We start from the raw sequence: 14,597 nt of genomic DNA on the forward strand, positions 1-14,597 counted from the left end.
AAGGTTTCTCCCCCACCCAGACTGAAACATGAAGTGAAGGTATTATTTCTAATAATGAGAAGAGAGGTTGTTTTCCAAACTCTTCCCGTGTGGGGTAGCACCATTTTTTTCTACCCAGTTATTTAATTTGAGATCTATTAGATCAAGGGTATATAAAACAGAGCAAGTGCAGTAACGTACTTTACCTTGGGGTTTGCCACTAAGGACAGCCGGATTGTCAGTGTCAAAAAAACAAATGCAAAGTGATTTGAAAGAACATTTATGTACTCTACGATTCTGATGTGATTCCAATGCTATGCTGGCTTTTAAAACATTATGCTGTATTTGCCTGTCTCTCCACAAGGGGAATACTCTTGTCCTTTGTCATCATTGACAGTAGTGATTCAGCAGCAGCAGTGCAATCTTTGTAGCCCTAATGCAGAAAAAAAAAGTTCTAACACTAAAGTCACTGTATCTTTCAGATGTGTGTTCAAAAATGTTCTGTCATGTGCAACTGTCTGAACGTAGGGCATTGCCAAAATCTATGGCACTGCATTTCAGCAGTGTGCCTGGTCATGTAAAAGGACTTAGATTAGTGATGGGTTAGGATTAATTTATTTTGTAAGTAAAATTAATGTGAATAAAATTATTATAAAATAAATAGATAAAATTGAAAATATTTCATTTTGACCTTAGAGCTATTTAGTAGTTTAATTGCTGCGAGTTTAACTTTGTGCTTCTATATAATCCCATTTAACACTTGTGCATGACGCAATAAGACAGCACATAACAGTGTGTAGGATTTTTATTTACCAGCAGCACTGTGAGTTATCTATCTTCATTGCCTTTGATGGCTATACATCAAGAGAATGAAGCTTCGGCTCAGATCTTGAAAAAGGAAATAAGCGCCCAGCAGACAGTCACTACAATACATTTCTCCTCCTCTGGAGGAGGAGGAGGAGAGCATTGAGGCATTAATGTTGACACAAAAAAGTGCAGACCGAATCTATTTCAGGGGAGGCTTGGATGTTTTTCTTCTTCCCAGAAGAAAGTAAAAGGGCAGAATGGTGCTGGACCGCAGAAATGGAAGGTGAGAACCAGGACTCTGTCGATCACAGTGTGGGTAATGTGCACCAACAGGCTGGGCCAGGCAATGCTTTCTATGAGCCAGTCAATAAATACTGTTCACAGAAACAACGTAGGCTGCTTAGACTTAAAAGTGAAAGACTCTGGCTTTTCAGTACACCTTCTTACCTGACAAATGAGGTTTGTGGTAGGCATGTGGCCTCATCTATAGGGGAAGGATGTGATGTGGGAGAATCCAGAGGGGAATGTGGGAGCCCTGGGTCACTGCCGGCCAGAGCAGGCATCAAACACTTCCACTTGTTCATTTTTCATTAATTTAGAAGCAAGAATATAAACAAACCCCAAACAACTACTTAGCCCAGCTGCTGTTCAGCTTCATTTGAAAAAGATCTTTGGTCTATATTCACAGGTCTGTATTTCCCGTCTCTCCCACAATAAATGTGACTGTGTTAGCTAATTCTAGCTAAATTTGATAGAGGGTGTAGGTCCCAAGATTAACCAAGTTTCTGTGCATTGCATTAAAATATATGGCCAATTGGATGAAAGCCTTGGACTAAGACATTTATAATTCCACCTAATGTTTTTTAGTTCCTTTCCCTGATTTCTGCAACTGCATATGGTTTTCTATGTGTCATGGTCATAATAACTCTGGAGAAGGTTGTAGACATGTGCAACGACAATGATGACAATCTTCACTATGTAGTAATCCACCATAAGTCACAGAATTGTAGGAAGTAAATAGGCTAGTGTTTTCTACTGCCCACAGAGCCACTGGAGAGCTTGTTGGTGTTCTTCTCCCTTTTGGGAGAGTATCACCGTGAGTCTCATGTTAACCACTCAAAATGCCTCTCACCCTTCCATTTTTCAGCCTGGGTTTGAAGCAGTAAAATTGTAGCTGGGAATAAGTGGCAGAGTATTTAAAGTGGTTATAAAAACCAGTCTGCAAATCCTACACGAAATCCTGCTTGACTCAACACATGACAGATCCAATTTATGAATGAGCCAAGACCCAGTGAATACATCTGTCTTCCATTGGAGGAAACAGGAAGCAAGAGCGTTTAGCATTTGTCTCTCTTTGGCCCACAGCTGGACATAAACTTATCTTCATTATAGAAGCGTGACTTTATTTCTAATGCCTGGCACACTCTGAAATTGTGGCCAGTCATTTATGAGCAAACCTCTACTTATTAATGTCCTGTTTTCAGATTTACTAGAAAAGTTTAAGTCGATGATCTATGGAAGGTGAAAACTTCTTCTTTGCTGAGGCAGGTTGGCATAGAGGAGCATTTGCAGCTCCTGTAGCATGTTACTCGTAACCGTGAAATTGTCGGCAATGACAGACTGCAACACTACATATTTTATTTCAAACATGAGGAAGTCAAATTGCCAGGTGCCCCCCTGCTCTTTAGAAGCAGGCAAAGATGTTTCTGACCACCTATTTTTCCTTCTACACTCCTGACTACGCTAGTCCCAAAGACAAGTTAGAGCAGCTAGAAGAGTAGGCATAACCAAAGGAGCTGATATTTCTGTAATACAGCTTGTCTCTCTGCCCTCCTACTGCTAACTGGCATAGGAATAATCCTTCCACATGCTGGTGTTCCCTGTATAACAAACTGATCCCTAGGCACTGCTGTGAGAGAGTTCAAAGTTCCTTTCTGCAGTACTGCAGCAGCAAAAACTGTGAAGTGCTGAGAATCCACACCATTCAGTGTAAACATTCTCAAGCTGAGCATAGACCAACTGTCTATGTTATTGATATCCAGATCAGTTACAATTTCTGCCTCTCGTGTAGTGGTAATCGTGTACTCATGTAAGACAGCCCACAAACATTCACAGGAACAGACATGTGAGTTGAGTAAACCTATCAGCCTACTATAATACGTAAAACTATGCCATGTCCTGTTAGTTTCTCTGAGAAGTGTTGTTGATGGAAAACTTTTCATTTAAAAACTGTAAAAAATAATTTCAGAAGAATATATGATTTAAAATCTCAGACATGTAACATATGCTGGACTTGAAACGCCTCCGTGATGAGTTTGTGAGGCTATTTTACCCACCAAGACCAGATTTTAAAGTTACGTATCTATACAACAGAGAATTGCTGAGATCATGAAAACCAGACACCCAGCAGGAAACATCATTCTTCAGCCTTTTAGAGGTGTTAATGATATCTTTACACACCACAGGAGAAATGTGTGAGAGGGTCCCAGATATTTTCTTTGACAAGCATGACATGTAGGTCACAAACTGGGCTCATAAAGAGATGCTATGTGCACACAAAGCAGTGTTGCATTAAACTTAAGGCCTTGGTCTTGCTCCTGCTTAAGTCAATCCCACATTCTTGTACTAGCAGCCAACATCTTTTCGCTGCAATTATAGATAAGGTGCAAACTTTTTGCCGATTTATTATTTCTAATGACCACAACAGCATTGATTAGTGCATTGATTATTTAACCACTGTGCAACTGAGATCATCAGCTTTGCAGAGACCTGGGATTGAGGGGAGCAGAAGGTGTCCCTCATGAAAATGTCTTGTCTTTTCCTTCCTTGTCAAAATACTCACGATGCTCATATACCTCAGGAAGGCCTCTGCTCTAACAGCCTGCACAAATAAACTGCTGAAAACCCTGGCAGCCAGAATTTCATCAGCAGGCTCCTGCTTTGCAGTTTAATGATCCTACTAGTGAAAAGCTGGAAACCAACAAGCTGAAGAGAGCCACCCAACCAGCCACCAAGAAACTTTATCAGTCAGTGGCTGGAAAATGGACAAGCTTAACACCGCCCATTTCCATTTGATCTTTGTTAAAATCAATGCCCTCCCAGCAATTTTCCAAAGTTTTCCATGTGTTGAACATGCTTGCTCTTTCTCCTAGGAGGGTGCTGTAGAGGAGGAGTTAACAATTTCCTACTCTGTGACTGTGTTTGGAAAGAAAGTACTTGTATTTCTAAAGAAGCAGCGTAGTCTTACTGATGTGCTTTAAGCATGCTCTCGAATGGCACTATGCAAGTTCTCTCAGTCCTGCCAAAATTCAATTGCTCTATAATTGCAAATGAATATCTGCTCCATACTTGTCCTTAAGTATCTTAAGTACTGCTATCTTAAATACTGCTATCTTCCGTTATGAGAAGCAACTTTATCAGTCAGCGGCTGGAAAATGGACAGACTTAAGCCTGCCCATTTCCATTTGATCTTTGTTGGAACCAATGCCCTCCCAGCAATTTTCCAAATGCAAAACACCCCATGAGAAAGATTAAGACTTTCTTCCTTTCATTGTTGAAGGAGTGACACTATGCCCTATGTATAGTACGCTGCTCAAACTCTTGTCCTCTGTACCAAAGAAATGACTTTTTGCGGACTTTTTTGTGGCATCCAGTGTTATAGTATCAAAGTGCTTCAAAAAGACCTGCACATTTCTTCTTTGCAGCCTTCTTCTAATGTGAAGATTATTTAACCCCATATTACAAACAGGAAAGAGGAATGGAGGCCCTGAGCTGCCGAGAACGTGATTTCTAAGGGTATTTGATGTCACATAAAATGTTACTGTTTCAAAGCCACATTTCTATTGACTGGATCTGGATCTGTGAGTACTCAATGCTTCTGCAGGTCTGACTGCAAGTCAGACCCAGGTGTCTTTCAGTAAGCATTTGAAAATGAGGAACTCACTTGGTGCCTGTTTCTGAAAGCTTAACCCCTTGAAGCCCGATCTGAAACAAGATTTCAGGCTCTGTAAGATGAGCATCACGTGGGTGGAAAGATTAAGGCACCAATGAAGATTTAGGTGTCTCAGAATGGGATATGAAATAGCCAGTAAAATGGTGAGGAACAGTGTGAAGTCAGCAGCCTTCACATGCCACACACATGGGTCATCTGGAGAAGACTATGGATGAGCCTTGGAAACGTGAAAACTTGGAAATAAAAATCTTTGTGAGTCTCACAGAACATCCTCTGTCTCACAAGTAAACTAGTGTGAGACCTGAGCCTTGAACCTCTTTGTGAATGTTCCTTTTATGAAAATCCCCTGTTGCCTTTTCTTTCTGGAGACTGAATATGACTTGCTACAATCTTTTAAGACAGTTGATACAAGAGAAACACTTCCCTGTCTACATGACAGAGCAGCGGTTAAGGTCAGGAAATAGATGCCTTGAGTTGCCTCCCAAGTCTGACCATGGGACTTATTATCTCAGCAGAAGATTGTTTTAACCACAAAGCTGTTGGGTACTGTTCATGTTTCATATCAAAGATGCGCAACAAAAAATTATTATCAGTATGACAGCCCAGGGAAAGACGAAAATGCCATGCAAGAGGGCAAGAGATTCTCTAGCCTAGTGACAGGGGCAGTCATCCACTGTAAGGGAGTGGACGTGGCCTGGTACCTACTCTTTAGATTGGCCTTTGGGGTTATTTGGTGACTACTTAATGTGAAATAGTGTATTTGAAGACAAGACTAGAAATGAGGTCTTTTGCCTTCGAGCTGAACAATATTTCAGGCACCTGCTCCTCTTTTGTCCCATGACCACTGCCTGCTCTCCCAGCCTCAACTGGTCAGATGCTAATCGGCCCAGACTGTGGAAGCTAGCATACCATCTAGCTAGCAAGGAAGGAGAAGGATAAGGCTTTAAATACTTTTCAAAGAGAGTGTTGAACATGCTTGCTCTTTCTCCTAGGAGGGTGCTGTAGAGGAGGAGTTAGCAATTTCCTACTCTGTGACTGTGTTTGGAAAGAAAGTACTTGTATTTCTAAAGAAGCAGCGTAGTCTTACTGATGTGCTTTAAGCATGCTCTCGAATGGCACTATGCAAGTTCTCTCAGTCCTGCCAAAATTCAATTGCTCTATAATTGCAAATGAATATCTGCTCTATACTTGTTCTTAAGTATCTTAGGTACTGCTATCTTAAATACTGCTATCTTACATTATGAGAAGCAACTGCTAGGGTATAATTCCCCAGTAGTCAGAGGGTGTATGAGAATTGCTCCTCCTTGGAGCCGAAGCTCTGAAGTTCCACCCCAGCTCCATTTAAGGCACTTCTCACGTATCCTTTTCTTATGGAGGTGCCCTTTTCTCAGCATCGCAGAAGACTTTTGAGGTAGCATCGGTGGCAGAATCCTGTTTTCCAGGACATTGCTTAGTCACTAAACTCACAAGGCTACTTTGCCTTTTCCTATTGTCCTACCTCTCAGTCAGCATGTGTCCTCCAGCAGCAAGTAGGTGAGAGCTGATCAAGGAGACAGGTAATGGTGTTCCTCTGAATGGACTGTTGATTGATGTTTTGTGTCAAAGTGTTCTGCAATATTTACACTTAGGAGACTGAGGACTATACCACATGCACAAGGCAGATGTTACTACAAGAAGGGTATGTCGATATTAGTAAATTAAGCGCTGTCAGAGCTGGGCTCAGGCTATGAAAGTCAGTTCCCTGGGCTGTGACTGTTCTGGCACAGTTTAGTTTCACACCAACTAATGCTCCCACAAGCAAGTCTGGGCCCCACACAACCACCTTGTGTAGTTTAGGAGTTATCATAGACCAGGGACCATTCCCAAAAAGGATTTTAGATGTAGTCTCCATGTTTCAGGGGCTGAGAACAGTTATTACAGATGTGTCAAATAAGCTAAAGACCAGGGCATGACTGGTCCCAGCAAACGCCTGTAATGCAAAATTAGCTGGGTAAAAACGTCTTTTCTGTCTAGACCACTAGAGGGAGCAGACAAACTTGCTTTGTCTTTGAAGATTTATTTTTGGGTTACTGGGACCTGGATATTTCAGGTTTTTCTCCAGAGCATTTGAGGAAAAGAGCTGATAGGGGGTCATGCCTTGCTGTCCTCGACAAACCCACTTACATCATCTGCAGCATGTTACCCAAACGCTGCCCTTCTGCCGTTAACCGCTGCCCAGACACCGCCCTCTGTCCTCACCCACCTCGATTTCGTACTACCAGTTTTCCTCTTCTCTCTTTTTTTTTTTTTCCTCCCTGTCCCTCATTATTTCTGTTCCTGCTTATCCACAGTTTCCTATCCCCTCAGCCACCATCTGTGCTCCAGGAGGATTTCCCCTTGATCCCTGCATTGCTTGACTGTCACAAAGTGAAGTAACACAAGTACAAAAGGCTTATGCTCCCTGCCTTCCATGGTAGCCCAAAGTGGGGTCTACTTAGTCTGCCCAGGATCCTGGGAGAACAGGATTTCAATTGGGCATGATTTAGAGAGTCTTGAAGACCGATCATATTTATGAGGGGTTGTGCAGAAAAAATAATCCAAATAAAAAGTCTTTACAAGATGATTCCTTTCTTTGTGCTTACTCACCTACTCAAAGCAGAGGCTTGTGTTCCTGAATATTCTCTTATTGCCTCAGCAACTGCCTCATACAGCTAAACTCTGCGTGTAACATCCTGCCAAAGAAAATGCAAAACTTTTCATCTTAAATGTTGATCAGACTTACAGGCAGCTCCCCAAGGAATTTGTCTCGCCGTGGTCACTGCTGATGTTTCTGTGCTGCAGCAGATCAGATTTCCTCTGAGTAAAAGCTGCAGAAAGGACCAAAAAGAAAAAAATATTTTAAGAATCAGTTGTTACAAAAAAAAAAATTTCTTAAAAGGAGTACATCTAAAGATAATGCCGAACAGTGACAAGCACTAACACTGCCTTTCATAGCCTTAAAGCACCATTCACTAGCTGTAAAATGTACCTGTGCAGGATTACTAAAGATGCATAATATCCACATCTGAAGATGAAGAGAAGATAAAAGAGCACATACTTTTTGGTGATTTGATATTTTCCCTTCTTAGTTTTGCCGATCTGAATCAGGTGCAGTGTATCTAGTAGTAAATAACCCTAGCTGCCTCATCATGACCATACTGGTGTGTAATTTCTGTTGTTATTTCAAGACTTAATCAGCAGTTGGGAGAACAAGGATGTAAGGGTAAAATTATTTTAAATTCACCAGCTGCTGAGCATGATTTCCTCATGCACTAGTGTGAAAATGCAACAAAAATGTGCAGCTCTTGATGAACAGGCTTGTAGATGCCTTGCCCCAGCCTGAGCAACTCTTGGCCCCTCATCAGTCTGTGTGTAAAAAGCCAGAATCTCTCTATGACTGAACCAGAGCTAAAATCCAGCATTTAAAAAAACTGAGCTGTTGCATGATGTATGTACAGATCTCTCTCTGTCTTTGTCTGTCTGTGTATTTAGCTTTAGTTAAATACTCAACAACACTGAAAAATAAGACTATAAATGGAAAATTTCAGTAACAATGGAAGGCTTCTGACCAAAAATATATGGAAAAGAGACAGATCAAACTGACATTACCAAATTAAAAGGATGTAGAAAATAAGGCCTGTGGGATATTTCTCATTGCTTAGCACCTAAATTTAGACAAAAATTGGATTATATTACGCATTTTGAACCTCTTTTAAAGTATCAAACCTAATTCTCAGGCTAAAAGCTCCTCTCAGGTTTCCTGTGGATAAATAGGAAGCCCAGGAGGAACACCAACTTGACCTTCCTATTCGAGAGCTGGCAGTAAGAGTAAACAAGACCAAACAACAGTCCCAAAGACATTTACTTGTAAAATGAGGTCATTTCATCCAGGAATTTTTGAGGCAGCAGTCAAGGGCCAAATGCTCCCATTTCTACAAAGTCATTTTTTGGAGGAAAGCTCCACTTTCAAGCTCCTTTTGAATGCTGTGAAAAACATGAGAATGGTGTCAATAAATATGCCTGAATGAAAAACAACCTTCTGTCCATCTGGAGGCTTTACAAACATCAGTTGTCAGCAGTGAAGCTCCCTGAACTTCTGCTTCAAAACAACTTTTTATCTGGAACCTATGCACATTTGAAGTAAAGTTGTTAGGCGGCAATACGTGTGCAAAACACCAACACATCTTTTAAATACATGGAGAAACAGTCCTGGTGTCTCTTCATTTTTGAGCAGGACAGAGGGAGCCCACCACAGGATAACTTCTTGAGGCTGGATTGTGGCCTGCTGGGTTTCTCCCCACTAGCCACTCGACCAGAACAGAGCAGTTACTGTGAGAGACCACATTTTCTAGGGTTTGTTTCTTTTCCGTCCTGTTATGCCACTACATATAACGTGCGCCTCCCCCTGACAGAGAGCTGAGTACACCCTTTTCCCACACCAAAGATACTCATGCTGAAAAAGCACTGAAAGCAAACGTTTTAAATCACCTAAATTGGCCTTTTTTTGTGCTTACAGCCATCAGTGAGAGCAAAATTGTCTACACAGGCAGATGTATCCGAGTTGAACCCAAACCCGCCCTGAAAGGCAGAAGGCAAGTAAATACTTTCAATAAAGGCACCTGAAGAGATGCTAAAAAATGAAGGCAGGAGCAGTGGGTAAGCAGCTGGCTGGTGACAGGGGAGGCCCAGGTTCAGTTTGCTCTTCCCACACAAAGCTGCTTAGTACTGTCCCTTGAGCTGTGCCTATGCAGTAACTGGGAAATGTGACTGCAGGATGGGTAGGCACACCTCAGCCTGCTTTCATCTTGCAAGCTGTAGCACAGGCTGCAGCTAAGGCCGTACAGAGATGTAAGGAACAGCATATTGCTTAGTGTCAATACTCAAACTGAGAAGATTAAGGCTGATGCAAATGCTTCTGCCCATGCCATGGACTTCCCTAGCAGAATGGTGATGTGCTCTCTGGCTGCGTCTAAATGGACAAAGGACATGCAGCTGTTTGCAAGGGAAGACATGGGATTCTTGGTCAGATAACCTGCACTGGGGAGCTGTGAAAACCAGGGCACAAGTCTGGCATCAACTGGGATTCATCCAAGTTCCCCACCTGTAGATGACAGTGACAAAACTTCCGTGGCTCACACAGCCTTTTAAGGGTGAAATTCATTACAGAGGTTCAAGTGCAACTGTAGTGGTAATCTCACAAGTAGGCTGGAGGTGATTTGGGAATTAAGTCCAAACACTGATGGGACTTAAGTGTCTGAATCAAACGCTTTTGAAAACCCAGCTAGATTCTGCCAACCACTGTGTATAAAATCCAGAAAGTGGATACCAAACACTGAGCAGAGCCAAGCATCCAACATCTAAACATTAAAACTGAATACAAGCAAAGACTTAAAAAACCCAAATGCCAGAAACCTGAACCTCCAGTGTACGACTTCACCCAGGAATCCTCACAACACATACAATTTCACTTTCTGTAGGGCAACTTGGTGTCAGCACATTATTATAATAACTGCCCTACAGATGGCTTTTTTATGGTTTTTTCTGAACTATTTAAAAAACTTCCACGCAAATAGTCTCTCTCCCTGGCTATTAAGAGACAACAAATGCAGTATGCAAGAGTGCACTGTGTTATGAGACTTCCTTCTGGTGCCTGTCTGTCTGAGTTCAGTTTTCATGCATCAAAAGACCCCGCTGAAATTATATCATTTTATGATATGGTTCCACAGTCACTTCTGCGTGTGTGTTTGATTGCTGCAAACCTCAGGAAGAGTCTCAGGATGACTACAATACGTGACTCTGCAATAGCTAAAGATAGATATCAGGTCCAGATTTACAAATAAAACGGGTCTAAAATGATCTGTTGGTTTTTTTTTTTTTTCTCTCCAAATAGGTAGAAGCTCATTCTTCCTCCTTTTAAAAATACTCTTGAAGACATGCTACAATTTTTACTACTCTCCTTGCTAAAGCAAACTGTACACCTAGGAACCCTTTATTTTGATAGCGATTTGTGCAGAGTTAACTCCTTAAAACTGGTGGTAAGAATTTTCTTTCTCTTTTACTGCAGTATTTGTTGTAATAATTCTGACTTCTGACTATCTGTAACATAACTTCTTCATTGTCATTGCTCTATTATTAACCCATACAGTTTGTTCTTTATTTCTACAGTTCACAGTCATCTGGCACAAAGACACACACTTCTTGGATTGCAATGAACTTTGTTCTCCCTTCAGATGTAAATAATAGGAGGGAGAACAAATCAGTCTTGACTGAGCCTGACTCCACTGAAAAACAATTCTGAACAAACAATCAAGAAGTGAAAAGCTGTACTTCTTACCTGGTCTGGGATGTACAGTGCACCTTGAAAGCCTCTTAAGTGACAGAGAAGAATTAGAAATAGTTGAAAGTTTGTACCATCCAACCACAGGGCTCAGGAAATGACCGTGTATTTTGCAACTATTAACTCCTTCCTCACTTCTAATTTACTTTTTCAAGTACAGTAAAAAAAATCCATCTTACCCTTCCACTGCAGTCTGGGAACTAATGCCATGCCCTGCACATGATTTCTGTTTCACATTAAGAATATGCAGGTGGCCAGAGGAGGTGACGCTGATCACCTCCATTGAAAAGAGGATTTGCAGTGTCTTCTGCATAACTGTGACCAAGTACATTTTACTGTTGAGTGAAGCTTATGTGATGAAGTGTAGAAATGACTGGGCAATGGCTTGAAGACGCTTAGAGCAATATTCTCAACATTACTTCAGTCTTGTGGTGCCGAACAGAGAAAAAAAAAAGTTATTTAAAGGGGCAGCATACATTGCATTCTGTACAGGCATTTGATGTATGTATGGATGTATGATACTTTTATGCACAGGGGGTCTCTAGGTGAAAGTCAGGCATGCTGAAACATCAGGAGTTAGGTCCTATGTGCATAAAAACCTTTCTGCCCCTAAAACCCTGATTCCCTTGGCTGAACATACCTGTTTCACTGAAAGGCATTTCTGAGCCTAAGCACTATATAAACCCACTAGCCTGAAGGCTAGTAAAGGCCAGTTCCATGCAAGAGCACAGGCAAGAGCACAGGCTGCCTTTGGGGAGCAGGCACCTCCACACTGAACCTAAGGTGGCACAGGGATCTCTGTGTGTGGGTGCTGAGGGGTTCAGCACCCCAAAGTGGATTCTCCCCACCAAAACGGCAGGCTGAGAAAGAAAATGCTTCAAGCAGTGTGGACTGTAACACTGCAAACAGATGTGCGTTTTGCACCCTTCTCCTTTCTTATGATTTAGAAAACAAACCCTGGACATATGTGTATGTATGTCCTTTCCACAGCCCTGAAGTCTCTTTGCCTAGGCATGTGTGTGTTTTATTTAAAAAAACTTAGCGGGGAGGGAAGTGTCACTCCCTGCATTTGGGATGTTGGTAGAGGAAGAGAGAATAGAAATGTCACCAACATGCACTTTCATACAACAGTTTCTTAGCTCAAGCACTTGGCTATGATGGTTTGGGTTTAGTTCTCTTTCAGAAGAGCTAAACCTGTGTTTTGGGTATAAAGCATGTCAAAAATCCAGAGAAGCTAGAGGACGTAGGGATCTAGTCCATTCTTCTCAGCAAAGCACAGCTGACAAAGCAGGACTTGATGTGTCAGCAAGTCTGTGCTCCACCAACTTTTCCATGGGAGAGGCTTTGCATGAACTACACAAATTACTTTAGTAAGGACCACATCTCAGCATTGTCCATCTCTTGGTGGATGGTAGGTTTCTGGAAGAGGCTTATGTTTTGATTATTACTGCTTATAAGACCTTGTCACTCAGATCTTGTATTCTTCTCAGCAGCGTGGCCCAGCTTCACAAAAAGGACTGGAAAGGGTGTGCATCCCAGCCATGTGCTTAGGAGATTATCCCAGAAAGTGGGAACAGGGAGCCTGAGCCTGTCCAGACTGAAGGCTTTTCCACTGCCTGGGCCAGTGTTCTGGATTACTGCACCGAGGATGGCCAGGACCACCTTCACAGCACAGCTCACAGCCGCCCTGCCTTCTGCAGAGTGCGCTGCTGCACCCGTGTTGGAAGGGGTTCAGGCTCCTCTGGGCAGGCAGGCACCATGGGGTGCTTCCTTCCTCCCCCAGATGACAGCAGATCTGGTACCTCAGCTTGCAGCCTGTGGGCCTTCTGAGCCTCTGGACAGACCTTGTGTTTGGGTTATCTGAGACAGGGGTGATGGTTGTCTCACCTAGGTCTGGGCATTTGCACTACAGTGGTCTACACCAGAGCTAGTCATTGAAGGCACTCTTGCGTATAGGCAATGGAGAGAAACAGACCTTTGCAAGGTTCTCCATCTGGGAGTTTCAACAGCCAAGTAAGAGTTCTTTTATCTATCTATCTATCTATCTGCTTGTATAATTTTTTTATGCAATGAAGATTTTATAAAAAAACCCAAATAAAATCCTTATTCTCTTGAAGTTAAGTTCTTCAGTTGACTTACTACGGATTATTTCCAGTAATGATGGCTCCCCAGGCATGCTCCTGAGGAGCGTGATCTGTACTTGATGTTCATCCTTTCACAGTCTACCACAAAAACAACGGGGATACTCCAGAACCTCAGTGTAAGCAGGTGCTTAATTGCTTTTTTGGAATGGAAACCAAAACATATGGGTGATTTCTCAAGCTAGGGCTATTTATTATGTGGCTTCATATGCAGAAGCATCAGAGACTTTTACATTAAATGTGGTTGCAGGACAGAGGCTTGAGTTCTTCTTCCCTTGACTTGCTCACTTTCACATACAAAAACTGAATCAACTGTCAGTCTTTGTCAGCTGCCAGACACTTCTCACCATGAGCCTACAGGTAAACAGGAAGGAGTTTCAGTCTCACAACCTCAAAGCATGCAAAATATATTGAATCAGACCTCCTAAAAACTAATGAGATTTGGTTTTCTTCCTAGGATGTTATTTTTTTAGCAACGTTCTTTGTTCAGTTCAAATATAACAGGTTAGAAATAGAGCTTTTTTCCACTTTTTGATCTTTAAGGCTATAAATATTTAAAGTTTTACAACTTTTATTCACTACCATTTTAAAAGAAATTTTCCCTTCTAAACCTGGGGAAAGGAAGTTGCAGAACTAAAAAAATCAGCATTTACTTGTATTAAAAAAAAATAATTTGATGGTATTACATGATAAAATGAGAACAAGCAGTAATTAATACTGCTATACAATATACTATGGTATATCGTAACGTAACATAACATAATGAGTTATTTAATAAGAATTCTTATTTTTATTACTACAAGGAAATCAATTTGATGGGACTCAATTGGCCACATTAACATTTCCTCAGAAAGCAATTAGGTGCTAAGAAAGCATCATTCTGGACTAATTACGTCTTTCAGAAGGAATATGAGAAATGCTGTGAATGTTTATAGATCAGGTTCCTTTGAGTGAAGTTCTAGCCTTCTATAAGTCCACAGTCAGCTTATCACTGAGAGCAGTAAGGTCAGGAGTTCCTCTTGCGAGTCCTCCCTGGAGCTGTCTCAAGCACACTGTGAGTACTTGGGTGCCCACATTTGTTGGTAAGAATCTGCACTTTGACTGTGTTCTCCTGGGGTGTGACTTCTTTGTAAGACATTTTAGACTACTCTGGTAATAATTAAGGCTTCCCCCCCCCGGCCCCCAGTGATGTTAGAAAGCTCCTCAGTATTTCTCCAGAGCAGAGAACTTCCTCTAGGGTGAATCTGCACCAATCTTCAGGATGACCTGAACGTGGCTCTGGCTTCTGGTGCCCGGAGAAAGAAGATACAAAGTGGAGATTGATTTGCACAAGGCACTGAGGGCTCCCCAGCCTCAGGGCATA

At 41.9% G+C, this 14,597-nt stretch overlaps 1 protein-coding gene across 9 annotated transcripts in view; it reads right to left on the reverse strand.

Moving 5' to 3' along the window:
• P2RY8 (P2Y receptor family member 8) overlaps positions 1-11,367 on the reverse strand; it is a 36,781-nt gene extending 25,414 nt beyond the window's left edge. Inside the window, exons 1-4 of one of the 9 annotated variants that reach the window (XR_008730910.1) lie at positions 11,091-11,367; positions 8,622-8,740; positions 7,500-7,584; positions 6,237-6,405 (exon numbers count right to left, since the gene is read on the reverse strand). The gene's annotated coding sequence lies outside the window, so the exon portion shown is untranslated. Of the gene's footprint in view, positions 1-6,236; positions 6,406-7,363; positions 7,585-7,814; positions 7,837-8,621; positions 8,741-11,090 lie in introns of those variants that run through there. The other 8 variants (XM_055702077.1, XM_055702078.1, XM_027804420.2 and 5 more) reach the window with 8 other exon arrangements.
• Positions 11,368-14,597: the final 3,230 nt, after the last annotated feature.

This window comes from Falco cherrug, chromosome 2, assembly GCF_023634085.1.
Source record: "Falco cherrug isolate bFalChe1 chromosome 2, bFalChe1.pri, whole genome shotgun sequence".
NCBI classification, from domain to species: Eukaryota; Metazoa; Chordata; class Aves; order Falconiformes; family Falconidae; genus Falco; species Falco cherrug.